Genomic DNA, 27,225 nt, shown 5'->3' with positions numbered 1-27,225 from the left:
TATAACATCCATCTAACAGGAAGAGGTAAAAACACTGGCCAGAGAAAGCAGTTGTCTTTTCTTGACGTGATTTGGCTCTGCAGAACTTGCATCCATATGAATAAACTTTCTTACACTTCAAAGTATCATGGCATCAGACAGCAACTGGCAATTGTTCCTGGCTCACAGAAACTCTGAGGGCATTCTAGGGTCTGCAGGTGAGAAAAATAGCTGTCTTCAGAAAAACAAACAAACAAACAAACAACAACAAAAAAAAACTACCTCAAAAGTACACAGAGTTTATGGTGTAACTATATTACAGTGTTTGTTATTACAGTGTATTGGAAAATGGTCTGAGTGAATAGTGGAAATTATCAGGCATTCTTACTTAGCAGATCATGGGAATCATAGAGAAGCATTTGAATAAACTGTCCTCTTGAGAAGAAGTTTCCTCATTAGTTTCCAATGAGAAAGAAATCAGTCTTCTGAATTCCTTAACAGAATGCATAAAAACCTCCGAGTATCAAGCCCAAGCACATACCTAAACTTCCCATCCACTGTTTTGCTAGGACTGTACTGTACTACTGATGTAGTAATTATCCAAGGAACATGCATTTCATTTCAGGAGACAAGGAGCAGCTCCCAAAACAATTTCATTAATGTCCTGTATCAAACTGAACTATATATGGTAGCTCTGTCTCAAATTCCATCTAGATAAGCAAATCAGTTTATATGTTTCCCTTTCCTATTAAAGTGATGAAATCAAAAATAGGGTTTCTTTTTTATATTTTATATCAGTAATAGCCTTTTGATGATACTCGTCATCCTGCAGTGAAGTGTAAACACAATAAATTTAAATGTAGTGTGAAGATAATCTAAACAAAAAGTGAAATAATATTCTCTTCTTCCATATCATCAGAAAGTCTATTGTTGCATGAGACAGGAATGCAATAACATCCCATACAATATTAAATATATGTATTTTAATATAGTTCACACAAATTGCATTTTTGGTGATATAAAGCATAAACTCTTTGAGAAATTAATCATATTACTGAGAGAAGTTGTTTTGGGGGTGCATTTTCTGCAAAAATATTTTCCTAACTAAAACATAAAATACTAAAGAAATGCAGGAATAATGAAAATTCTTTTTTCTGTCCTGTGAACTTCATGATACAATCCAATGTTCCAATGAAAGAAAATAGATGACTTCAGAATAATAAAGCAATGTTTAAGGCCCTAATCTATTAACAGTGGAAGTAGAAATCTATACAAATCTAAAACATGGTCTAGGAAAGGAATAAGGAGAAAGATGCATATAGGTATCTTGGGGAAAAAAGATCATCTATTTCAGCTATTTGAATCTGCATATTTACATGTTTCACAACTCCTAAATAATTTTGTATTCCTTTGTACAAGAATGTCCTGGACTCTTCCTGAGCAAGACTTCTTTCTTTCTAACAACAGGGTATGCAAACTACATTGTGTATTTGTGATTTGTAAGACGTTTATAAAAGTGAAATTACAATCTATTAAGCCAAATGTTCTTTTGCTATGCAAATCCTCAGTTTCTTATGTGTTGATACAAAATACTTTTTTTTCCAGTTTCTTGACAATCACTCTTTTGCTGCTGCTGTTCTGCATCTTAACTTCATTTTACCTTCTTCTAAACATGTTTACCCATAGCTTGGAAAAATGTCAAATAGGAGTTTCACTGCTTTCATCTCATCAGGTGTTGAAAGAGAATAAATTCAATTCCTAGGGACAGTGGCCACTGTTGAGTGGGAGCTAACAGTGTATCCACCCACTACATATTCTTTATTCAGATGACTTCCAGCTTTTTTTATAAGCCCTGAAAGAGCAATGCAACACTGACAGCAATAAAAACGGAACTTAACCTTCAATTCACAACTGTAAGGAAGAGTCAGGGATACTGTGGAATCAGTGCAGTAAGGGAACTACAGGAACTGTGGGAAATACCAGTGTGTTTCTTGATGAAGTCTCCTTGAATATGAATAATGCTGGTGATACCCCACAGCAAAATTGTTCCAATGATACGCCAACTCAAATGTGTAGTCAGCCATTCTTCCTAAGGAGGAGAAGTGGATTGCCCAGGCTTCATCACTAATTCATTTCATTTTGCTCACAGACATAGAAAATCTTTCAAGTCTGCTATTCCAAAAGCTGTGCATTACCCCATGTGTAGCTACAAACTCAAACTAAGAAATCTTTTCAAAGAATCAGTTCTTTCTTCCCTTGTGTTAGCAATTTGTCTTTATGTACTCTGTCCTACTTTACTTTTCCCAACTTTAAACTATTTTATTAATATTAGTAGCCACCATAATGCATTTTTGTTGATCTGCATAGGGTATATTTTCTTTGTCTCAAACAGGTGTACTACAGAATTTATAATATTTTATTTTGGTTATTTTTGCCTAAAAGATTTAGAGAGAGAGTTGTATTATGTTTCTGCCTATATAGCTCATAATGTTTGCTTTCCTAAAACTAATGAATTCAAGAGAAGAACTGCATTTTTTCTGCATTCTGATGTTTAATTTACATTTGATTTGTATAGTCCTTCAGCATCAAAGAGTGCACCAATACTTGCAATGTGTCACCTTAGCCATATAAATTTATCTTATTAGAATTGTAATGCAGGTTACAATTTCTGTTGCAAGTATTGTTTTTTGCTCTTTCATTTCAAGATGCTCACAACCAATGATCAGGTTCATTCTGGTATATTGCTGAGGGATTTTTATGAGTTTTATGTTAGGATTACAAAGAAATGATCAATTTCAAGACCAAGAGATGAATGGGGAATGAAGGATGATTTCTTTTACTCTCAAGTATTTGAGGAGAAAGAAAAATCAGTTTTGGTAATACAATTCTGTTTGAGATATTTAGATATCTGGATGCATGTAAGCAGGCACATAAGGATCTGGATTACCATTACAGCCATAAAACTTTATTCAATGTTTTTAGTATCTATAATTGTCTGAGAAGACCCATAGAATCTCACTTGGCTTGCATGCAGATCCAGAAGGATGCAGGATACAGGATATCCTGTAGTTCTTGTCTCATGCTGTCATACATGTCAGCTATCACACGTTTCTGATTCTCTATGGCCCCCCAGCTGATGTTACAGGCCCAAGTTCAGGTTTTTTGTAAAATCAATAGGATTTTACAGCAGGATCAAGACGAGCAGTTGTCCCTAGAATATAGGTCTGCAATCAACCACCAGGAATGGAACTCAATTTATTGCATACAAGAATTTATGCCCTAAAGTAGCCAAGGTACACGGATACAGCAGTTTTGACAAAGGACTTAAAGCAGACTCAGGCTCTTGTGTCAACTGGAGTCCTGGGAAATTGTTACAGGGTGTCACAAGGGTCACTGAATATTTACAGTTAGGCAAGGATTTGTGCCCCATATTGGACTGGGCTGGATTTCCTAAGTATAGTTCTTAACTCCTACTTTGAGCATAATTAGCAGGGTAATGTTGGATATTATGAATGACCCATTCTGGACTGCCCCTGGTCTCAATTCAGTTTTCTACACACAATTTTCTGGTGCTATTTGACTCATGCCCAGTAGTCTAATATGTATGCACAGAGGTAGTAGACATGACATGAGAAATACAGGGACATTGGTCCTCTCTCTAGGCATACAGCAGAGTCTAGGACATCTTAAATGACATTTAAGATGCCTCTTAAATTCATTAGATGAAACCAGATCATTGGTAGTGAGAATATTACTGAAATGTAAGAGAAAAAACAATCATTGTGCAAAGCTTCAACAGAAACTAATTAACCTGTACTACAATTCCAGAAAGGTAAATTCAAATAGCTAAGGTGGAATTAATGGCCAGCATTGTCACCAGTCTGGGAAATTGAAAGGAATTTTCTGCACCTGCAACACCTGAAAATTAGTTTTATTACTCTATAACTTTATATATAGAGGAAAAAAAAAATATAAGCCAAAGTTGTTTGGATCAAATTCAGAATTCCAAGTATGATTAAGAAAGTGTACTGTATTGTGATTTTAATATCACTGCAGAAATTAGACATTATGAAAAAGGAAACAGGTACAGAATTATAATATCTATTAAAGTCACATAGAATGGTTTCTCATATCCTGTAATAATAACATCTAAGTAAAATCTAAAAGTAATCTAAGTAAAAATTAGAATTTCATGTGGATTCATCTTCATTCAAATTGATGAATCAATTTGAAGAATTCTGAGAATTGTCAGGGCACCTTTCTGAAAACATGTAAGTTATGATTACTGATTAAAAAAAAGAATAAATAAATAAAGACTCATTGATTAAAACTAAAACCTGCTTGTTTGTTCAGATATTCCTTGGGTTTTGTTGGAAAAGCACATAGAGGCCATGTCTCATGACAGAAAGTGTACATTATTTTTTAAAAAATTCATATATTTGCACTCTCAATCCTGAAATTTATTCATCAAATATCTGCTTGGAAATACTTCCAGTTTTAGATTAGTTGAAATATAGGTCAGATTCTGTGGTGTGTTCTGAAAAACAGGGTAGTTTTAGACATCCCTTTCATTTTGAATGTCTCCTGTTGTGAGGTGCCTCAGGGAGGCAAAAATTTAGTTTCAGAGAAGCATTGTTAAAGTGAGAGGCATGGCTGTAAGCCAAGCCAGTGTGAATTTTGACCTCTCCCCCCACAGGGGGCTGGATGAAGTTACCCCACCCCAAACCCCTTGGGAGGAGTGGCCCAGGAGTTCTGATTGGGTTTGAGCCCCTGGAGTTTCCCCTTTGTGTTTCTAGTGGTCCCTGACCCTGAACTCCACCCTCAAAGGTGGAGACCCTCAAGGGTTCTGTCCCTCAAAACCCATCACCCTGCCTTTGTTCAGGGCTCTCTGTCTCTGGAGGACAGTTTGTTCCCATGCTGAATAAATGGTTTCATGAACAGAAGCCCGTCTGCTTTGTATTACATGCTGGTTCCCAGGAAATGTAGCTTCCCTGGACTTGATCCTGCAGTTGCAGACTGCAACAGTCTGCCTACATGCCTGAGAAATCTGCTGCGCTTGCTGCCATTACACATCTTGGCTAACATTTCCAGGACTAAGAATGTGGTAAGTTTCTTAGAATACTCCTAAGGAGTCACCACATTAAAGTTCTCAGTATTTTTCCTCCATGTCTGACATTCTGCAGACCTCACACTGCACCAATGAGAATGAAAAACTCAAAGGGTAATCACAATTTGAAAATAAGACTACCAAATTAATTCCTCAGTAAATAGAGGAAGTAAGTCTCTATGACTATTACCAGCTATAAGTGGAACTTTCTTTGCTTAAAAAAAAATAAAATAATTAAATTTATTGTCTAGAGGTTGTGTGGACAATGTTTTAGAAATATGATTTGACTTACTTTTGTTCATATTAGAAATAGAAGTCGACATCACAGTGGTCCTTGATGAGTATTTAGAGAAGACAAAGAGCTAGGCTTAGTCATCATATTGAATTCAATTCCACAATCTAACACATTCAAGCTATTGACAGAAGGCACCAAATACACAAGAAAAAGCAAAAAATTATTTTCCCTAGGTGACATTTTAATTTAATCTCTTATTAATATAAATCTTAATCTCTTATTAATATAAATCTTAAAATATAGCTGGGTCATTAAGTGAAAATTTAATAAAAAAAATAATTATTCTTGTCTGTAACATAAAGCACATTTCTAAGGCAATTAGTTTATCTTTTTAGAGTTGCTACAGATAATTATTTTTATCCAATAATATTTAGCAAATTTTGTTTTTTTGGGGTTTTTTTTTGGTTTTTTTGTTTGTTGGTTATAATTTTTGGAAGACCTTTTATTTTAGTATGTCTAGGTTTGGTCTTGTCTATCCTTTTTCTGGCAATTTTCTCTCAACTCTGACTAGATTTCTTGACTTTTGGCTTTTTGTAAAGTAAGGCACCAGGGTTTCAGATTATGAAAAAAAAATATTATTATAATTTTTTTAAAAAAAAAGCCTGTAGAGAAAACTACAGGTTCTTGGAGCATCTTCTTAGAACTGAATTACCTGTTAAAGACCTTTAGCTTCTTTGAGACCAGACCCAATGAAAGTGTTCATAAGACTCAAACCTTCTTGCTTTTCACTTCAGCTGCAAGCTATACTTCTCTGAAGTTACTTTTACTGGCCTAGATGTGAAAGAAAATGAACATATGAAAAATTAAAACACAGAGCTGTATCAAAACACTGAAATGTTAATATTGACAGAAAGTGAGATGGAGAGGGAGAGGACTGCATCTGACAGTCAGCTCGCTGCTTAGTGCTTCCAGGATCTGAGGGGGTGCTGCAGTCTGGACTAGAACTACAATCAAGTAGCAAACTTGATTGAGTTTAAAAGAGTCTCATCATTAAACCAAACTACAAGAGCTGCATCATGAAGACACGTATCCCTAAAGGGGAGAAGATATTGTCATGGAAAAAGAAGTGGCTGATGTGCTTTCAATAAAAACAAAAAATAAACAAAAAACCCAAAACAAAACAACAAACAAACAAAAACAAACAAACAAACAAAAACCTTAGGAGAATAGTCCACAAATGTAACAACATAATTACCAAACATAATACTGATGCCACCCATGAGATTCACAGCAGCTTTGACATCTTTAATTTTGCTTGTGTTTTTAGTGCACTTCTGAGAACATCTGTATTTGTTTTTTATTCCCAATATAAAGTCCATCAGATATCCCACAACAACCTCTGTGCCCAGTTTCAATTACAATGAAAACCTGAAGACACTGTAATCTTATATTCTTTGCTCGAGAAATTTGGTGGAAAATGCTTCGACTTAAAGAGCAATTATATATTAGGGCCCACATTACTTTTCAGCTACAATATGGAGATTTTTCCGCCATCAAACATGAAGTGCTATACAACACATGGAATTTTAGGATTCAAATTACCAGCATTGTGGAGCAGAACACTGGTGTGTCTTATATTTAAGAAAAATATAATTTATTACTTTTATACCATGAGGTTTTTCTGTTAAGCATTTATGAAATCTGTCTTCCTACTTACCTTTAGTTATCAGCACCACAAATAGAATCAAAATTAAATATTCTTACCATAATTTCATATAATTACATACTGAAGCAAATATAAAGATATATATTTTTTAAAATAATCTGTTGTTCTCCCCACTAAGGCTCTCAACCAACTGTAGGAACTGGTACTGACAGCTGCACTGAACTAATCTGAAACATGGGATTCTTGGTGTTTGGGTTTTTTTCTATGTTTAGGCCTAAACAAGCCATGATGACTATAGAGAAGTGTATTAAATAGCAGTGCCTACACTGAGGAACATGTAGCTTTAATTTAAACATGAGAATGTTCATGTTTCATAAACTAACTTCAAGATGCACTCATAAGAAAAAAACCACCCATTTTAAATATTTGCTTTGAGTGAATAGACATAATTGAGTAGACAAAGCTTGGAGAAAAAGGCTTTCAGGTGTTACTGATACTTCAGGCAAGTACGAACTCCCTCTTGCACCTTACAGTTTATCAGTTGCAGTTATCACCTTACTGCTTTATAGCAGTCCTCAGGCTCCACATCACTGGAAGTGAACCCAGGAGCAGCTCACATTAGTGGGGGAGAACTGAACCCTGAGTGCACCTTTCCCCACAGGAGCTCACTCCATCCAGAACAAATGTGCATGATTCTTTGGAAAAAAATTAAGCATGCTGTACCTTTTCCTCTCAGCAGTGGCCCAGAATGTGAACTACATCCCACGTATTAAAAGGATTTTATCCTTTATAGACTCTATTAATGCCTTACTAAGAAAAAGATTTGATTAACTTGTGGTAAAGGACAAGCTTAAACAAAAAAGACAAGGAGGCAAGACTGTGTTCTGCTCTGAAATCTCAGATAAACTAATTTCCCTCTCAGCTTCTGAAAAATAGAACGGGAGTGATAATCAATAATGTTTCATGACCTTACAGAGATACTGTGTGCATCAATGCATGGCAATATGATGGAATCAAGTCTGTGAAGAAACTCCTAATGTCCTTATTTCTGAACTCTGCAGGAGTTTCATGGTCATAACTATCCTGAAAATTTCCATATCAAAATTACCATAAAGTTGTTGTGGTTGCTCTTGCTGTAGGCAGAGAAGGAGAAAAAAACTGAGAAAAAAAACATTGAAAGGCAATTTTCTGAGCCACTATTTCCCATTTCTATGCACTCAAGAAAGACTTCAAAAGGCTTGTGAATTAAGCACTCCACCCTCATGTTTTTGTAAGACATGTGCCTCCTAGGTCTGGGCCTTGCCCCACATGATGAAATTGCAGTGCCACAGTGATTCAACTTTGCAACTTTTACCATGTTGTAGGACTTCTTGAACAAGCAGGATGAATGAGGAAAGGGGGTTGAAATGACAATGGTTGTTCTATCTCCTTTATAATGTCCAGTAAATTCAGACTTATACAGCCAAGTGTGAAAACACTTGAACTATAAAGCTGAAGACACTGAAAAGCTTCTGGCCATTCCCTGACTATTACTGAACTAGGAATGACTAAAATACCATAAAGCATCAATTATATGAAGTCTGCTGGACGCTAATAAATTCCTTTCTGTTTTGAGATGTTTTGAATTAATTGTGCCAACAAAAACTATTCTTTGGCATATGACAGGTGTCATTTATCTCATGCAGAATTTATCAGAGAGGGAAAGGTGGAAAAATGGGTATACCTGCTGCTCTGTTCACTCTGTCCAGAGACAGGCAGAGTGAATAAAGCACTGCAGAATTTGGCAATGTGTTCTTACAGTTATAATTAATGATGACTTTGAATGAAAAAATCTATGGTGCACAGAGATCATAAACTCAGAGAAGCAGCACTGATGCTGTACATTCCCAAACAATACTATTTTTAGGCTTACTTCCCAACACAGAACATTTCCACACTGGCAATCCCAGCTATGTCCTGTAAATCAGTACAGATAATGTACTTCAAATTTTGGCAACTTTCCAGGAAGACTATGCAGCTCATTGCTGAAGAACATAAAATATAAATTGAATGTGAGACCTTGTTTTGAGGAGCTTAATGCTTTCCACTGCTGCTAGATGTACTCATACATTCCACCTGACCTTTCTTAGCTTTCACAGCACGAGGGACTAGCTTGTATGTGCCACCCGCATTGTCCCTTTTATCCATCCCACCAGAAATTTAGGTAGCTGAAAATTAGAGCAACATGAAGCTCCAGGGAATGAATTCACAAGCAATGATATTAAATTTTCTTTCAATCTGATGGCCCATGGAGCTGTGACACTTGGATTTCAGATAAAGCCTCATCAAAATGCCCTCACAGGGGGCTGGTCCAGGGAAGAGGCAAAGGACAAGGCTGATACCAGGTAATTCTAATTCTTTCCTTATTCCCTCTACAAGTGGTCTTCTAGGAGAGAATAATTTTTCTGGAGAAAGAAGAAGGAATTCTCAATTAGGACAAAAATATACAAGGTAGCTGAGTTTGCTGAGCCACCTGCATGAGCAGAAGAAACTTAGTTCAAGGTTTTGAGATGTAGATTTCCAAATTATCCAAATACTCTTAAAATTCATGAAGTGGGAGGTGGCAGATACTTTTGAGAAAGTCTTGGTTGCTAAGGTTTGCTTTTAGCCATGTACCCTTCCTCAAGTCAAGATTCTTCATACAGACTGATTGCATTCTATGTTCACAAGCATGCAGAACACAAGTGGATTGTTTATATTTGAACCCTTTGGCATCCTGTCTTGGGTTGCAATGCGAGATATAACCAAAAGTATGAATTCTATTAACATCTGTTAAAACCAGGTGGGGTGGTGTTCTTTATCTCTTCCATGACCCATCCTCTCCAGGGAGATATCTCCTGTTAATGGGCCATTGAGTCTCACTACATGACTGATAAAATTACATCATCCCATTGTGAGATGCTCCACCCAGGGGGAGGAGCCAAGCATTCCTACCTGGGTATAATCTGAGATCTGGAACACCACAGCCTTTCTCCACTGGATTCCCAGAGGAAGACCAGACCCATCTACACCACTGGACCTGCAGAGGAAAACTATACCCTTCTACATGATCACTGCTTCAACAGAACCACATCTGTCACTGCAGGAGGACTGCAGCCACCATTTAATCAGACTGCTACCAGCACTCGGACCAACAGGGTGTCAGGTTGTATTCTGACTCTCTCAGTGGGCTGTTTGGTTTTTTTTTGTTTTGTTTTGTTTTTTAATATTACTGCATTTTAATTTTAATTTAATTTTAATTTAAAGAACTGTTATTCCTATTCCCATATCTTTGCCTGAGAGCTCCTTGATTTCAAGATTGTAATAATTTGGGGGGGGTTGTTTACATTTTTTCCATTTCAAGGGAGGTTTCTACCTTCCTTAGTAGACACCTGTCTTTTCAAACCAAGACACATCCTAACCTACAGCTGAATTTTCTAATACTTAGAAATATTCCAGCCCCTGATTTCTGATTGTCAAGGCCCGAACCAATCCAAAATATCAACCTAGTCACTCAAACAAAATAATCTATTTATCTGCTTGAGGCCTCTGCATAGAGAGATAGGTTCATAATTAAAGCAAGTTTCTGTTGTGTTTTTTACAGATACATCGCTGTTCTGTTAATGACATAACAACTGTGGTGGTATTTATTTGTTGACTCCACAAGTGAAAACAAATGCATCAAATGCAAACAGAGTGTATGAATTCTCACAGTATCATCCACCAAAGAGAAATCTCTTTACAAGACAGGCAAGAGCAATGATATTTTTACACTCCTTCCCCAAAGGAGTTTTTCATTCAATACATATTTACTTAGAGATAAAGTTCAATGGTAATAGTTATTTTACAAATAGTGTCCTGCAGTTTATGATTATTGAAGTCAACTAGTCAGCAGAGGGCACTGAAGGGAACATTATAATAGATTTTATTGATATAATCATTGCTGTCACCAACTCCTGATGGCTTGAGGCTCAGTATAAATTAAGGTCTGCAGTCCCTTGTATTTTATTAATATTCAAGCCATTTACCTGCTGTGTGTGATGAGGTTCCTTGACAGATGTTATTCTTTATTTTCCTCTCCCTCTGTGCTTTGGGTTTTGTAGAAATCTGAGTGATTTTTCTGGTGTTTGTTTTGTTTTGCCACTCTTTTGAAACTTTCCTTTCAGGTATCTGAGAAATTCATCACCAGTTCTAGAAGAATAGTTTCTACTGCTTATCCCTACATATATAGCTACCTATATTAATTTAAAAATGTTGGAGTACTTCATCAGTGACCTATGATTCTTCAAACATTGTTGAAACCAGACAATGAATAACTGCTCTTTTCCTTAGGGCAATTGTTGAAAACTATTTAATATTTTCTTTTGATCTGTTATGGTTTAGCACTGGTATTCCATTTAAGGAACAAGATCTGATATTCTGATATTTATGATGTTTTTCACTGTAGCAATTCTTGGTAATTCAAATGAATATTCATTCTCATTTGTTATTTTTTGAGAACCTAAATTACTTCCTGTAGTAATGAGCCTCACCATCTAGAGAGGCAATTAATTTCATTTCCCATCAATCCTGGTAACTGCAGTTAAAGACTTGTGAAGATACTTCCTGTGACATTATATGTAATATGTATCATCATGTGTATCATGCTAAGCCTATTGTGAATGTAATAACTCATCCTCAGTGATCCTGTGTTTGTCATTATTTAACAATTGTGCAATAACAATTACACATGAAGTTGAAGATGCAGATACAAATCTGCAGCATTGATTTTATCTCATCTGCTAATACTAGAAAAGACATTTACAAAAGGTTGGGTTTTGTTTTTTTTTTTTTTTTTGTTTTGTTTTTTGGCACCAGTACATTTCCCACAATAGAAAAGGTATCAGTTTTATAGATCTTTGACTCTCCATGGAAATACATACCTCATACCTGTATGTATTGCTCACACATATACACACACATATATTCATGTGTTACACAAATATGTACAGATACATTTATGTATCGCACCTTACCCTGAAGTGACACAGGCTGAGCACACTCCGGTGGGAGCACAGGTCTGCCAAAAAGGAGCTGGGATCCTCTGGGCACAAGCTGGAGCATAAAACCCAGGCAGCTCAATTTTCTAACTACAAACATGAGTCCAGCCAGGAGACAAAGGGAGGGAACCATCCTCTGCTCTACTTAATGCTCATTAAACCACACCTGGAACAATGCCCCAGGTTTTGGTACCTTGAAGAGATCTTAATAAACTTAAATGATGTTAATGAGTCTGAAGCGCATGATTTATGAGCAGAGCTCAAAGCAGCAAAAGTGAAAGAGGGAGTGAAAAAGTGCATAGGGTGAGCTGAATAAAACCCCCAGGGCCACAAAAATGTTGAAATCGCCTGGAAAGTGGAACTGCTGACTTTTCCACAGTTCTAATACCATTCTACTCTGACTTTGAGGCATTTTCAGAAGTCTAAAATCAGTTTTCTTATAATCCCTGCCCTACTGGTGGTTTTTGAATTATTATTTCAGACTTCAATGCTAAATCAACACTCTCTTGAGTATCCAAGAAAAAGTTTCTGTAAATAAACACATAATTTTGAAAGTGATGAAAAGTTTGCTGAGTGGGAAAGGATTTTTTCAAAATTCTTACAATATTATTTCAAATGCCATTCCTCATTTATCCATTAAAGGTTGCCACTGTATGTTTCAATATATCTTCAGTAAACAAAACACATAATCTGATTTACCGTTGTCTGCAGTTGTCTCCTGTAAAACCAATGTTTTCATTGCTTGATTATTGGTCAGAGTAAGAGCATTTAGTTAATTAAAGAATAATTCTAATATTATATAGGGGTTATGACTACATATTGATGCAGAATTGACTAAAACCATCAGTGTTCATTTTGGCTGAGGTAATGTATAGGTTTCACACCCCAGAAGCATACCTAACTGTCAGGAGTTTTATTAACACTCAAGATGTATCAAGGCCCTGGGAAATATTTTTTTTTTCTCTCAAAATAATGAAAAGGGAAATCTGTAGGAGAAACAAAGCCACTCACTGAAAAAAATTAACCAATATGCACTTGCATATTGGATTTTCTCCTCTTATCACTCTATCCACACCATCCCCTATGGAGACAGCAGCGTGTTTTTAGCTACATGCCAGAATATCTGGCTAGAGAATCGTGAATGGAATATCTAAAAAATACTGTAAATTATTTTGAAAGAAGAGATTGGATATGAGCATAATTTTGGAAATGGGAAGTGGAACTTTTTTTCATTTTTTATTACTGGTGTGTGCTTTTAGATTCAGATTGGAGATAAGAATCCAAATACTGTTTTTTCACGCTTCAGAATGCAATCACAGTTCTACTCTGTATAATTTTTCCAGTCTGTATTCTTAGTTATAAGTGGCATGCAGTTTTCCAAATTGAGTCTCTGCTTTACAAATATCATTTAAATGTCTCCTGCATATGTGTTAGAACACTTAATTTGCATAATAATTTTGGTAAACAGAAAACACTTTGAAATAAAACATCATTTACAATATTAAGTAAAAGAGATGCTGACATTGAAATTTCAAAGTACAATTAGTTTTGAAACCCATTGACTTCCCAAGCACAGTGGGGTTGTAAAGAGTGCAATTAAACCTTATTATGTATGACAAATAATGCCATTATTAACAGTATTTTTTAAAGAAAAAAGAGGTTGTCTGGTTGAATGAAAATCTAAAATGCTCCATATATAATAAAAGCTACTGTCAAGCTCTGCACACAAGATAATTTATGTCTGAAAAGACATGAAGGTGTCAAGCAGAGGGCTGAGGGTGAGTAGTGCCCTGCCTGTCACTCAAGGCACAGGTACAGCCAAGCTCTGAGCCTCCACATGGTTGCCACAGCTCAGATAAAGAAGCTCTGCAGAGGAAGTTTAGCTCTGTGTTCTGATGGCTAATTTGTGAGGACCACAGCCTAATGAATATTATATACACAAAGAAATGCCCATTACATGCACTGAACTGCAGGACCAGAAATTTTGACTTCTTTTGTCTTCTTGGTGCTGCAGACTTGTGGGAAAGACTTGTTATTCTTGGTTATGGTTATAGATTTTTAAACTGGCATACTGTATGTATTATTATTGCACATAAACTAGACTGCTCATTTGCAAGATAAGAAAAAGGACTAGCTTCAGAACCATTTAAGTCTGACATGTTCTGAGGTTCTCTGCTGCATACTGAAATGCCCAAGTAAGTTACTGACTAAACAATCCTATGCTTAGTTTTCTAGTTTCAAAAGCAGTTTAGTGAGGTGGTTTTGCAGAGCTAATTTCCTCTTCAGTTTAATTCAAGACATATGTGCTTTTTTGGTCCTCTTTACTAGAGAGAACTAGACTGTCCTGGTTCTCTGCAGCAGACCAACAAAAGGCCCACTAAGTCTCCACGGAACTGGTTAAATCCACCTCAGAATGAGCCATTTTTGTGTTCCATCATAGAGAGTCTGGAACCCAAACTCAGAGTGTCAAAGTTGCCAACAGCTTTTAAATATGTACACGTCAACATGAAAAAATAAATTAATAAAATTGAAGAATATACATTTGCAATATATGTAGCAGACTCTTCAGTTTTCCCTGATGCCAATATATTCTATCCCTGCTATGATTTTCTGGCATTTTAGGCCATTAGCAGAGAATTTTCCATATCTGTATTTACTTGTTTTGATCAGATCATGAGAGCCAAGATATATTTCAGGAGAGGACAAAATAAATTAGGGAGGAAATACACCCTTTTTCAGCAGGTAGAGTGATACAATTTTTCCTAGAGATCTTTAGGAAGGGAAAGATCTCACCCATTGTGAGTGCACTGAAACATTTGGTATGGCAATTCTCATCAGGAGAGGTAGCAATATTTCTCGAGGACATGACATTTTCTGGTGCCTTTGCATATATTTAGGTCCACTCTGTTCTTCTGACAAACACCTAGAACTTCCTTAGGATCTCAATAAGGCTTTAGTATGTGGACATTTGTATTTCCATTTCCACTTCACTTATTTATCAATTGCCTGGTGACATTCTCTTAAATGAGTTTAGTGGTTGCTTACACATACTGGCATACATTGCTATTATGCAAGTGCATGCATTCATATAGCAGGTATTTAATCACATTTTAATATATATATATATATATTCTAAGAGTCACAGGAGCATCCTTTATGATAATAGACTGTTTAAAACAAACAAGACATTCATAAAATTGTTGGAAGGTATAGCCCAACATTTTTAAAAGGATTTTCAGGGCTAGTGCACAATATACTTCTAAGTAGTCTTTGCCCTATGAAACAGTAATTACAACCTAGTTTGAAGTGTCAATGCTTAACGAAAACAAAGGGTGAAGATTAAAGTATATCTGGCATGGACACCCCAATTTCATGATGGCGACTCTACCTACCTTTTTGAACTATTTATCAGAAGAGTGAACTCTTATTCCCTTCTGTGTAATGGGTTTGTCTGAGAGCAGGTGGAAGCAAAATATGTCCCTCAACTGTTGCATTCTTGAACAGGAGCTTTTGGACTTCCTATAGTCAGAGTTAATAAACACACAAAATTGAACAGATTAATGTAGTAGTTCAGAGCATCTGGTACTATTTAATGATGGAATGCCTAAGCTGTGAAAATAGTAATTTCAGTTACTTAGGGTAATGAAATGTATCTTTACAGATGTACCTGATAGATTTTCTGTCTATGAACATCAAATTGAGAATTCAGACAATAATTCTCATTACAACTCCATTCCTCATTTCAAAGACAGTTTCTCATTAATTCACTCTCCTTTCATCCTTTCCAGAAGTAACAAAATAACAGACATGGTTTCTCTGGAGATACAGTATAATTTCTAGTAAACTAACTGGCCTGATTCACACATTGTATTATAGCTAGCTGTACTCCAAGCCCTGAGTACTGGTTCACATACCTGTGAACAGAGTAACATGAGTAAATGAGAGGCATTTTAAAGTCACAAGAGAGACATCACCAAGACTGGTTACCTTAAGCGTAAATTGTAAAAAACATTCTGTCCTTTACTTGAACCTTTGAATGGGTCTAAATACCTGCAAACAGTTCTTTTTTTTAAGAAGTAAAAAGAATGGCAAGAGAAAAGACTTGGAATGTGTTCAGCCAACGTGGTGCTGCTTTCTCAGCATCAAAATAACCCATTTGGAAACATGAAATGTCTCCTGGTCACTCTGAACTCAGGGCAACACTTTTAAAGCAGATGTTTATTCTTAGGTTTCAAAGTAGTACTTTTGCACATTACTGCCAATCGACAATATGGTAATTTTAAGTTTCTCATTCCCCTAATGAAAGGTAGTCCTAGAATTTACTTCATTACGCTTTTGATGAAGACACTTTCATAAAGTATGCCTTAAGATAATTACAATTGAACAAAGTGTTCCCCAGGTAAATAGTCTATAATTAGTGCAAATTATCCCATGCATGTATTTTATTTTAGGATTGGTTGGTTTGGTTCCTCAACACGTAAAGGCATTCTGAATAATTACCAATGCAATCTGCATGATGCACTATAATTTCCTACTAGGGACAGAGTGTTTATTTATACTGATAATGTCTGATCATCTAAGGAAATTCTGCCATGGCATCATAATCAGTCTTGGTGTTGACAGAAAAGAACTCTGCTCTGCAATATTTAGGAGATAAAAGAAAGCTAAATTAACCCTACAATATACTACTTTTATAGTCTGGTTAAAGCCTAATAACCTGAACATATGAGTGCATATATGAGAAAGTTAACTCAATGAAACATATTTCTACATATTATACCACATCATAAACTGTAAATTATATTTAATAATGAAGTCCAAAACATTTAGGACTCATTTAATATATCCTGGAAAAGTAGAATTAATTATATAAACTTAAGCACACTTATTTAACTATTTTGTTTTCTATAAACCTTTTGATATTATACATTAATTTTCACAGATATGTTGATAATAAGTTCTCCAACTCTAAAAACTGTGATTTCACTGACTTGCAGTGAATGTGGGGTGCACCACTTAAATGTTTCAGAAAGATGTATTTTTTCATGCAATTATTTTTTTTATTTATTTGTAAAAATCATGGGTTAAAATTCCAGAACTATGGTATGAAAACTGTTGCATTTCCTTGACAAAGGCTTGAAGACTGCAGAATTTAGTCCTGTTGTTATGAATGTAATCTACCATTGGGGTATAAAGGTATGGCCTTACACTGGGTTAAGGGTGTAAATCTGGTACATAAAGCAATTACATATACTTTTTCTAGAAAAACTATATGTAATAATCCAATTCATAAGACATTCTCCGTGAAAACTTAGGTATAAATATAACCCTGCACTAGTTAACTTGTTTGATAATTTTTTCTTTAAGTACCTCCTTCTTTGAAAAAAATGCCATTACATATTTATAGCTGTACATCTGTTTCTCCTTGTATTCAACATTCTCCAAGTTTGTTTTTTTTCAAAATTAAAGTGATCTGACTTCTTTCATTTTCCTTTCCCTTTATGGCCAACATTTGGTGTTTCAGTACAAAGATATGTAATAGAGCAGAAACATGAGTATATTACACAATTTGTTCCATGTAAATGTGTTTTGTATTTTTGGTACACAGTGATGAAATCTCCTGGGTTTTTTTCAGTTTAGAATATATTTGAAGTGGATATGGTCACTACTGGTCACCTCCTATGCTTTGGTTCACATCACACAATGACTCTTGAGCACCATGATCTGGATGAAATCACAAGGAACTGAACCCATGGGTATTTGGCCCACAGAAATGGCCTAGAATTAGTCTGAATCAAATACCTTCTAAAATATGTGCAAAGTCACTGAGATCACTCTATAAATCCACTCCTATTTGTCTACACCACTTGCAAATTAATATCTAGTGAAGCCCTGTTCAATGATTAGTACTTTTAACTGTAACTTAAATATAAATAGATAACTGGTGAGTTAATTAAGTGCAGGCACAGGTAAGTGCCTGACCACAACGTACAAATACCTTGGTTGTGGCTCAAGAATACTTGAAGTATAAATAAGTATAGATACTTGGACAATTTGCTGTTGCTCCATTCACTCTTGTAGAGTAAATATATTTCTTAGGTTCAGCTGCAAAGCTTATAAATAACAGCATTATCACCTTGTTCCTCAAGAAGCCTTCCCACAGTTTTCCCACAGTCCAGCTCTGCTGAATCTTCTGGATGCTGATCAGCTTGAGGACCACCTCAGCATGGATGGCAAGCCTCCTGAGGCTGAGGTGGCAGCACCTGCAAAAAAGAAAGGTATATTTTCTCCTTCCTACCCTATATTTTCTTCTGAACTTATGACAGGGTTATTAGGCACTAAGTAAAAACAGGGAGGAGAAAGTGAGTGACAACACATAATAAAAATATTGACTAAGTGTCACAAGCTGAGAGACTGGGAGATATGATGGGAAGAAAGGAGAATCTGCTAAAGTAAAGAGAAAGTGGAAACTGGAATTAAAAAAAAAAAAAATGACATTTAGGCCTTCTTTTCAAGGTTGCAATAAATTAATATCCTATGAATTGACCCCACCTCAAAAAATATTCCTTTTTATTTTTTCTTCATCTGAAGCAAACTTTTTCATTTCAGTATAAACTCCATCTCATGTTATCAGAGCATTTAAACATTTACAGCTGTTGTAACTTCCAAAGGGACCATTCTGACCTACTTCTGTATGAATTTATCTTTCATGATGTGAAGCAGAGGGTTTTTTGATAATTCCTTTTATATTGTTACAAAATATGAAAGTCATCTTAACACAGTAAAGAATAACATTTAATTTTTAATGCTTAAAAAAAAAAGAAAGAAATGAACAGCCAATCTCTACTATCTAGTGCTAAAGCTATAGATGTCTTAGGCCAAAACAAAAGGTACAGTAGAATATACCCATGGGTAAATCATGTATTTAGTTTTACACTGAAATTCAACTTTTCTAAAAGTAAAATTCTGGTTTTAATCCTTCCAGCCGGCTCTTGTGCTTCCTTTGACAATTCCTGACTTAAAAAAATTTAAGATATATTTCTTCATCTATTACTACTTTTTTTCTAGACAATTTTGAATAGTTAGTAATCCTTTACTGAGGTACATTTACCAAAAGTGGACACTAAGTAAATAGTTATTTTGAAAGTGCATATAAAGGTATAATTGCCTTCCAATTTATATCTGAAGTTTCCTAATTTATCCTTGAAATAAGAGAAGCACACATGGACACACTGAAAATCCATGTTCCATGAATTATCACATTATCATGTGGCTTTTTCATCCTTCTTGAAGTCATTGCTTTTCAGAGCAATGGTAAACCTCTCATGCTACAAATATTACCTTTTTCTTATTTCTGTGTGCATGATCTTGTATTTATTTGAATTAAAGCACAAATCCTAAGGCCAGTTTCCTCCTCCACCTGTTTTTGTGAAATTTATAAAACCTGTCTCTGTGATCTGGTCATAAAGGTACAAAACTGAAAAAAATGCAAACTTATCCAAAGGAATTATACAAGAAGTAGCCTTGTTAAAGGAAGATTTTCTATTTATGTTTTATCCTAATTGACTGTTTCTATTCAGAAATCCCTGTTTTCATCTGCCCATATTGTTTTGGTTTTAGATCTGTTCTTTGTCTAGATTCCTGCTATAAATTTTGAATACCCTTCCTTCTTTGACAGTATGAAGCATTTCATTTTTATGGGAAAACAAGAAAGCTAATCCTGTTCTTTCATTAAGATTTATTTACTAATGTGAATATCACAAAACAACCATTTTTTTTGTGGGAGCTGGACTGTGTTTTTCATACACTGACAAAAATATTGAAGGACAGGTGATTGGTGTCTGCTTAGCTAGATGATATTTTTCAGACACATGTCTAAAGCATATAGGAATATTAAAAGCCAGTCTTAATGACTCTGAGAGAATAATAAGGACTAAGCTGCAAACATCCAGTTTTTAGTAGCTGACTTGTAATGCTTTCCTCTAATCTCTGCTTTTTATCTAGTGTTGGCTCTCAAAAGAGAATAAGGATTCTTAAATGCTTGACTTACTAGAAGGTAATTTTTTGTTCTATGTGGGGATTATTAAAATCAGCAAAGGAATAGAAATTTTGCATGATCTTTGATTAAATTGCATGATTACTAACAGAAGAAAAATAAAAATAATTATATACTTCAGGCAAAAATTTATTTGTATGAAATTAATGCCATTTATGTATTAAACACTGTTCTATAAGCTAAGATTTTAGATTGTGTTTCAATGCAAAACCTACTGATTAGGTTTGTTCTGTTCCTGACCCCAAAATATGCATAAGTTGTATGATAGAATTTAGAAGTGTAATCAAAATGGAAAGGGTTTTATTCCACCTTTGTCTCAAGGTGAAATAAAAGATATTAGTCAGGATCACAACATCATGGATTGAAGTACTGTAAAAGCACACAAAAATTGTAGTATAAACCCAAAAATATGAGAGTGCACAAAGAACTGCACTTAGAAGTTTGTAACTGCTGTTGGCACAGTGGAAGCTCAGGGGTGAACATATATTTAATTTAAATTTCTCTCATTTATATATAAATTCTGTCTGGAAATGAAATCATCAGTAAACTAAACAACAATAATAACAATATAAAAGATGCTACTATTAAAATCTAGACCTGGAAAAACAATACATCCAAATCAGAACAATACTCATCAATAGGGAATAGTCAGTATCATTTGGAAGTACTTGATGACTTTTAACTTTAACCCAGAGCTTCTGGTGCTTGTCTTTTGAATTAATAAAACATGTTCTAGAGATTACTACAAACCTTTTATAACTTTATATACGCTGCAGTACAGATGTACATTATCAACTATAATTCTATAGCAATATATTTGAGATGAAAGAAAAATTACAGTTTTGCAAACAGGCTGGGACTAATTAGAGCCTAAGTTAAAGCTTGTCTTACCTATTTTCGAAGCTATTAGAACTACTACATTATTAAAATATTAGACAATTAAAACTAATATAATTAGTTTTAAAACTTCATCTCAGGTAAAAAATTGCCCTTATGAAAACATGGCATCTAATTTTTGCTTTTCCATTTAAAGTTTTGTATTTTTACACTGGAAGCAAATTGGGTGTTCTAATCACTCAAATCCTAATCCAGTGGGGTATCACATTTAGATTTTCAGATCTGATTCGTAATCTTTTGACCAAAATACATGAAAGACGCATAGTTTCTTACAAGGCTCCCAGTTTGAGAAAGTCTGTTGCTGTGGTATAAATGTATTGTCGAATTTGCATATGGTTGCACAGCTACACAGTAGTCATAATATCATAAATGTAATTATTTGTGTAGAAGCACGACTGGAAAAGCAATAAATTAAATAATACTGTAAACTATTAATAAAACATCTTTTAAAATGTCACTGTTATTTCAGTCCCATGCATCAGTTCAGATTTTTATCTGAAGTCTAACTATTTCTGATTATCCAGATTTACTCCTTGACACATTTACTGATGCAAGGCAGACACAGGCAGACACTGTATAATTCAGTGTTAGGTACAGCAAGGCCAGTTGCTCATTTCTTGTTCTTTAGGCCTCTAAGGTAAGAAAATACATGACTTTGTTTTGCAAGCAGTCCAAATTCAGTACCCTGGGAAACTTACTGCATATTCTTTAGACAATGCACAGCCCCAGCCCATAATGCTCAAATGAATATAAAGACCTACACAGCAAGACCACCAGTCAGGAGAACTGAGCACAATCATGAGGATGATAATTATGTAGGAAACAACAGATTTTTTTCATCTCTAGCCTTGAGATTAAGTGGACCACCATAAATTGCATTGCATTAAAAGCAGTTAATTTCTTTTACCTCTCATAACAGGATGGTGCCATCCACAGTATGGGATGGAAACGATCCCTGGCTCATGTTAAGCTCATAATGTATGTTCATGGGACCTTGTCCAAGACAAAACTTCAGCAGGAATCCTACTGAGAAATGAAAGATTTAGTCAGTCATGTGGCAGAGCTCAGCCTTCCTCCCTCATCCTTTTGAGCTCGCCTGTGTAATTTGTCTCAGTTGTATACACACACCTGTAGCTCAAAGAACACAGTAAAGCTTTTTACCTGCTCAGACCACTAGAGCAGCTTTCAGATGTCTGGATTAACCAAAATGACACCAGGCCAGGCTGTAGAAATAGAAATAGTTGCAATCAGAATTGATTTAGCGGTATGTGTTGTCTTCTGCACAATCCATTCATCTTCTGTTACTACTTTGAAGCTAGTTACATTCTCTGCACTTTGCACTCTCCTTTCAGAAGTGCTTCCCCTTGGTCAGCTGAGTTTCTACTTCTTGCTTGTCTTATATTGAAATCTTTTGAATTTTTAAATAAAGCCAGAATGGTGCCTACAAGTCATCTTGTTCCTGGATTACAGTCAAATACATGTGTTTTTAGGAGTAATAAGTGAACTTCATGAAAAGTCTTTAAGAAATATTTTATTTAGCATCAGTAATAAAATTCCACTCTACAATATTGTTAAATAACAATCACACTGCTAAAATCCTCCAGATACATTTTGTCTCTTAAGTCTATACTTTAATCTAAGCTAAATTAGATAAAATTTCTTTGCAGAATTCAAGAATACCCATACAGAGAAGGCTCGCTCTAGAACTTTCTTGGTTTTCTCACTGTATTTCTTCCCCTGAATACAACAATGCAGGGATTGATTTCGTCTCCACTGGCAGGATTCATCAGGATAAATATAGACATTGATGTCTGAACTACTTGTCTAGACTTTGGATAATGTCAATGGAAAGAAACAAATACTCTTTGCTTGTGATTCATTTCACACTAAAATAAAAGTCTAAAGTAAGTCAGATGAATCATGTTCCAAGACAACCTCCTTCTCTCCATTACTTATAAAAGGACATCAGTCAACTAGCTTAGATAAAGAGAGCTACATCTGCTCTAATGAATCTCACTCCAGATATTTTCTGGGTTGGTACACTGCCAGTCAATCCAGTCCTCCACGTTGTAGGAGGTACGGGAGCAGGAAATAAAAACCTTACCCTGAAAGGGGAAACTGTTGTCTGTGTCTGATGGTGGCTAAACCTCTCTATCCCAAAAGGTGCCATATGCAGCACTTTTTAAAAGGTAGTCCTACAACTACTGCAGGAAGCTGTTCTACCACTACAGGATAAACTAAGACCATTCTTCTATCCAATCAGTCCTCACAGATCTTGTCTTCTGTATTCTTTTTGGGGCTCTGACACCACAATTCAAAAGCTGTTGTGAGTTCTATGGTTTCCTGCTCATTTTGTGTGGAGGAAGTCAGAAATAAGCATCTACAACAGCTGAAAATGAGAAACAATGCAAGCTATTTTCACAAGGCCTTCAGGACATAACAAAAGGTGGCTACAGTTTCCTAACACTTTTTTAGTGTTTTTTAGTTTTCACAACTGCAATATAAATAATGTCATAGTGAAATTTCAACCATCATTTTCTAAGAAAGCTTGATTCTAAATTTTTGTGGTTGGGATTTTAGCCTTGGTTTTCCGTCATCTAAAAAGACCTTCCTTGTTGCATTTATTTTATTGTTCTGTAACAAAAAAAAAAAAATTGAGAGCATTGGATAACTAGCTCTTATTTGCCTCAAAATGTGTCATTGTAGCTTACTATCAATCTGTCAGAGAAGTAATCACTATTCATAAAATGTCATCAAATATGACTATTCATAACATCACTATTCATAAAAATGCCATAATTTCTCAGGTATTTAGCACTTTTGGGGCCTAGTTTTCAGAAGTGATGAGCATTTCTGTGCTTGGAGGAGCCAGCCTTTTGTGTGATTGTGTGCTATAAAAGTCACATCATGATACTGAAAGGGAACTGAAACAGAAAGTTGTTAAAAGGTAAGCAACTAACTTTGTACTGAAATTTCTGTGATTTTCCAGAAAGATTTGTAAGTCCTAAGAGAAACATTTCCAGTGCATTTAACAACAGACATGACTAATGCAACTAGTGTAATAGCTTAATGAGCTTTTGAGAAGTAAAATCAGCTCTTTAAAATTTGTCCATATATCACTAAGCATTTTATCTTAAGTTGAAAACAAAAACCCCTGTGATTATTTTAATTAACCTTTCTGTGACAGCATATAGAAGTGGATGGAATAGATAGTCAATGTTAATCAATCCTTAAAAATGTGTTCTGATCAATATTAGACTGATTTATTTATTATTAATACTTTGTGACAAGAACAGGGAAAAGAAATTTTCATCAACCTCAACAGGTGTTTTCTCTTTATTTCACTTGGGCAAGTTTTTCACATGAGAAGGTACAACACTGGAGTCAGTCAAGCTGCTCATCCCAAGTTAATTATGTTCCTAAGCACTTTGCTTTTTCAGAGTGTCTGTGATAAGTACAGTGCAGCCTCAGCCCTTGGTGCACAGGAATAACCCACTGATTTTTGGACTTTCTCATAATAATAGCCATAATAGCATGCACACAGCAGAAACAAGCTGTAAATTGAGGCAAAAGTTTCCTGCATGACCTTGATTATGATCTTCATTCTCCCCATCTCATAGCCATTTTAATTAGTAGGATAACTGCAGAAATGCACTCTCTGAGGCTAGGAAAGCTGAATCTCAGGAAAATAGATAAAATCCTATGTATGCAGAATTTGAAGCTATCACAAGTTCTAAAATACACTCTACCACCATGTCTGATCCATTGAATGGTCACAGGAGGATGGCTGCCCTCAATATCTGCAACAACCAAACAGCCCCTTTCTTTCACTTTGTGCCCTGTATCTGTTTTGCTAACATATATATAGATATTCTCTCCTCCTAGTAACTTTCTGAGAAATTAAAAATCCAAAGTTCAGGTGCTTTCTCTAATTAGTTTAGAGCTTGTCCAAACAAATTCCCTTTTCTTATCTACCCTAATGGCTATGATTCAAAGCTTAACATGACTCTTTTCCCTTCAAATATAATATCAATACAAGCAGTTCCTGTTTCTATCAGTTTATCCTGCTCTTTCTAGTTCTCATGTCAAACATCACTTTTCCTTGGCATGTCTTTCTACACTTCTCTTGCAAATCTCTAGGGTCCTGTAACCAATTGAAAATCTATTTCCTTCAAGCAGTGATTCAATTTTCTAAGTCTGCCTCTAATATACCTTTGACAATGTTCTCATTATGTTTTTATTAATCCTGCTGATGGCCATCTGCCATAGCTATAATTATGAATTCAAATGTGTCTTTCAATTTTTAAGAGGCCCAGAAATAAAACCTCTACTTACTCTAGAAATCAACTTCTCAGTGATGGGCTTCAGGCACGGCAGTTCCTGAAATTGAAAATGAATTAAATTAGAAAACATATAGATCTCTTAGAAGGCCATATTTGTTCCTGTAAACTGACAAAACCTGTTAACATACAAAAATCATTCATTGCAAGTTTTAAGTGTTATTCCTTATAAAATGTGCAAATACCTTCTTTTATATTTATTGTACCATTCCTAAGGTTAATATTTTTTGAGCTTTTTTTTCTCATCCTCTAGGCATAAGGACTGCTGGTGTTACTGTAGTCAGGTGTGGTGGGATGATATAAAGTGCTTTCCACCAGACTGAATGCTTCTCAGAAACAAAACTTTAGTTGTTCATATTTCATTTGCCATTTATCTCTCTCACAGGCTTTTCCTCATCCTTAGTTTTTTTTTTTTTATTATTTTCCCCGCCTTTATTTTTTCTCATCCCCCTGAACAATGTCCTTTCCGCCTTAAATTTCTTAATCTAATTTCTTAATATACATCTTGGCTAAGAATTACAATTAATTTCCAGTCATTATACGCTGCATTCTACTTTTTTTCTCCCCATAAGTTTCCTAATAAGCTACAAAATCATGCATGTGAATCCTCTTAGAGACCAGAGATAACATTAAGGTATGCAATTAGACACTACAAGATTATGTATGTTAATTAGTTTCAACCATGTTGAGAGGGAATTGTCCAGGCCTCAGAATAACAATATTTTGGTGACTTATATTAACGTACAAAGAGCATTTTGGTGAATTATAGTAATACTGTAAGAAGAGCAAAGATTTAGAGAAGCTGAATTAATACAAATTAAAATATTTCCACATGGAATATGGATGCTTGATGGTAAGTAGGATATATAATAATCATTGCTATAAAATAAAGCAAAGATTGTAGAAATGCATTAAGACTGGAAAACAAATATACAAAGCTAAAGACTATCTAGCTAAACAACTGAGTCAGCACATAAGGGATTTATCTTAAGCCTTAATAAGAAGTACTGTGGTAATTGATGTATTTCTTCATACAATTTGGTGTTTTAAGCATTCCACTGCAGGAGAGCTTCCATAAGAGCAGATCAGAATTTATGCCATAAACCCCAGAAAATTCTACTCATGAAAATGTAACAGATATTAAGATGGCCAAGAGATTAAACAACCATAAACATCTGAGTTATTTGTTGTCTTAGTTTAGGGCAAATTAAGAAGGAAAACTCCAAATGGGGATTTCCCCAGGGAAATGCCCCTCTCTACTAACTGGTCCGGGAAAAAAAAAAAAAAAATTCTTTGGAGAGAAGTGGAAAAAGCTGTTTATTTAACAGAAATTGAGTAATATTAAATAATAAAACCTCTTGCTGTTCGATGGGATGGCAAGTCTAGGAAGAAAAGTCCTTTTCATGTGGTGTAGCTCGGCTCGCTCAGGTTCTTATCAGTCCCTCCGGCGCTGGAAAGTGCCGAGGCCCAGGCCCCGGTGGGCCACAGGCGTGAGCTCCCGGGGTTTGGCTGGGTGTTCAGTCCAGAGCAGGCTTGCACAGATCCAGGAAAAAAGGGAAAAAAGAAAAAAGCAAAGGTCCAGGGACCTCTGCTTCAGCTAGCTAAAACTAACTAAAAGCCAGAGAGAAGCTCTGTCCCGCTGTCTGTCCGTGCTGCAGACACCACAGTCCAGGAGCGGGATGTGTGGGAGTGATGTTTTTCCTTAACACAAACTGCGGCTTCTTCTTCCCCCTCTCTTGCTCTCAAAGCCAGTCTTAAAGGTGCAGAACTTAATATATAACATAAATCAGACGACTGGGGATACCAGTATCATAAAGTCACCCCAGGACAGTTGTGTGACTTTTTTTTAAAGCACAGAATTAACAAAACAATGTGCGGCTCTACATCT

At 35.4% G+C, this 27,225-nt stretch overlaps 1 long non-coding RNA gene across 1 annotated transcript; it reads right to left on the bottom strand.

The window, feature by feature from the left end:
* Positions 1–26,994, bottom strand: LOC148184712 (uncharacterized). The gene is made up of 9 exons (XR_015772283.1): positions 26,693–26,994; positions 25,333–25,377; positions 22,159–22,220; positions 21,905–22,023; positions 18,181–18,307; positions 15,437–15,563; positions 6,034–6,152; positions 5,379–5,419; positions 1–191 (listed from the first exon to the last, which is right to left on the bottom strand). It is a non-coding gene; the product is annotated as an uncharacterized LOC148184712 (long non-coding RNA).
* Between the last annotated feature and the right edge of the window lie 231 nt (positions 26,995–27,225).

Source organism: Pseudopodoces humilis, chromosome 3, assembly GCF_049639895.1.
Source record: "Pseudopodoces humilis isolate 2021_Gansu_Grassland_sample_001 chromosome 3, ASM4963989v1, whole genome shotgun sequence".
Classification (NCBI taxonomy): domain Eukaryota; kingdom Metazoa; phylum Chordata; class Aves; order Passeriformes; family Paridae; genus Pseudopodoces; species Pseudopodoces humilis.
This window is presented reverse-complemented; position numbering and strand designations above follow the sequence as displayed.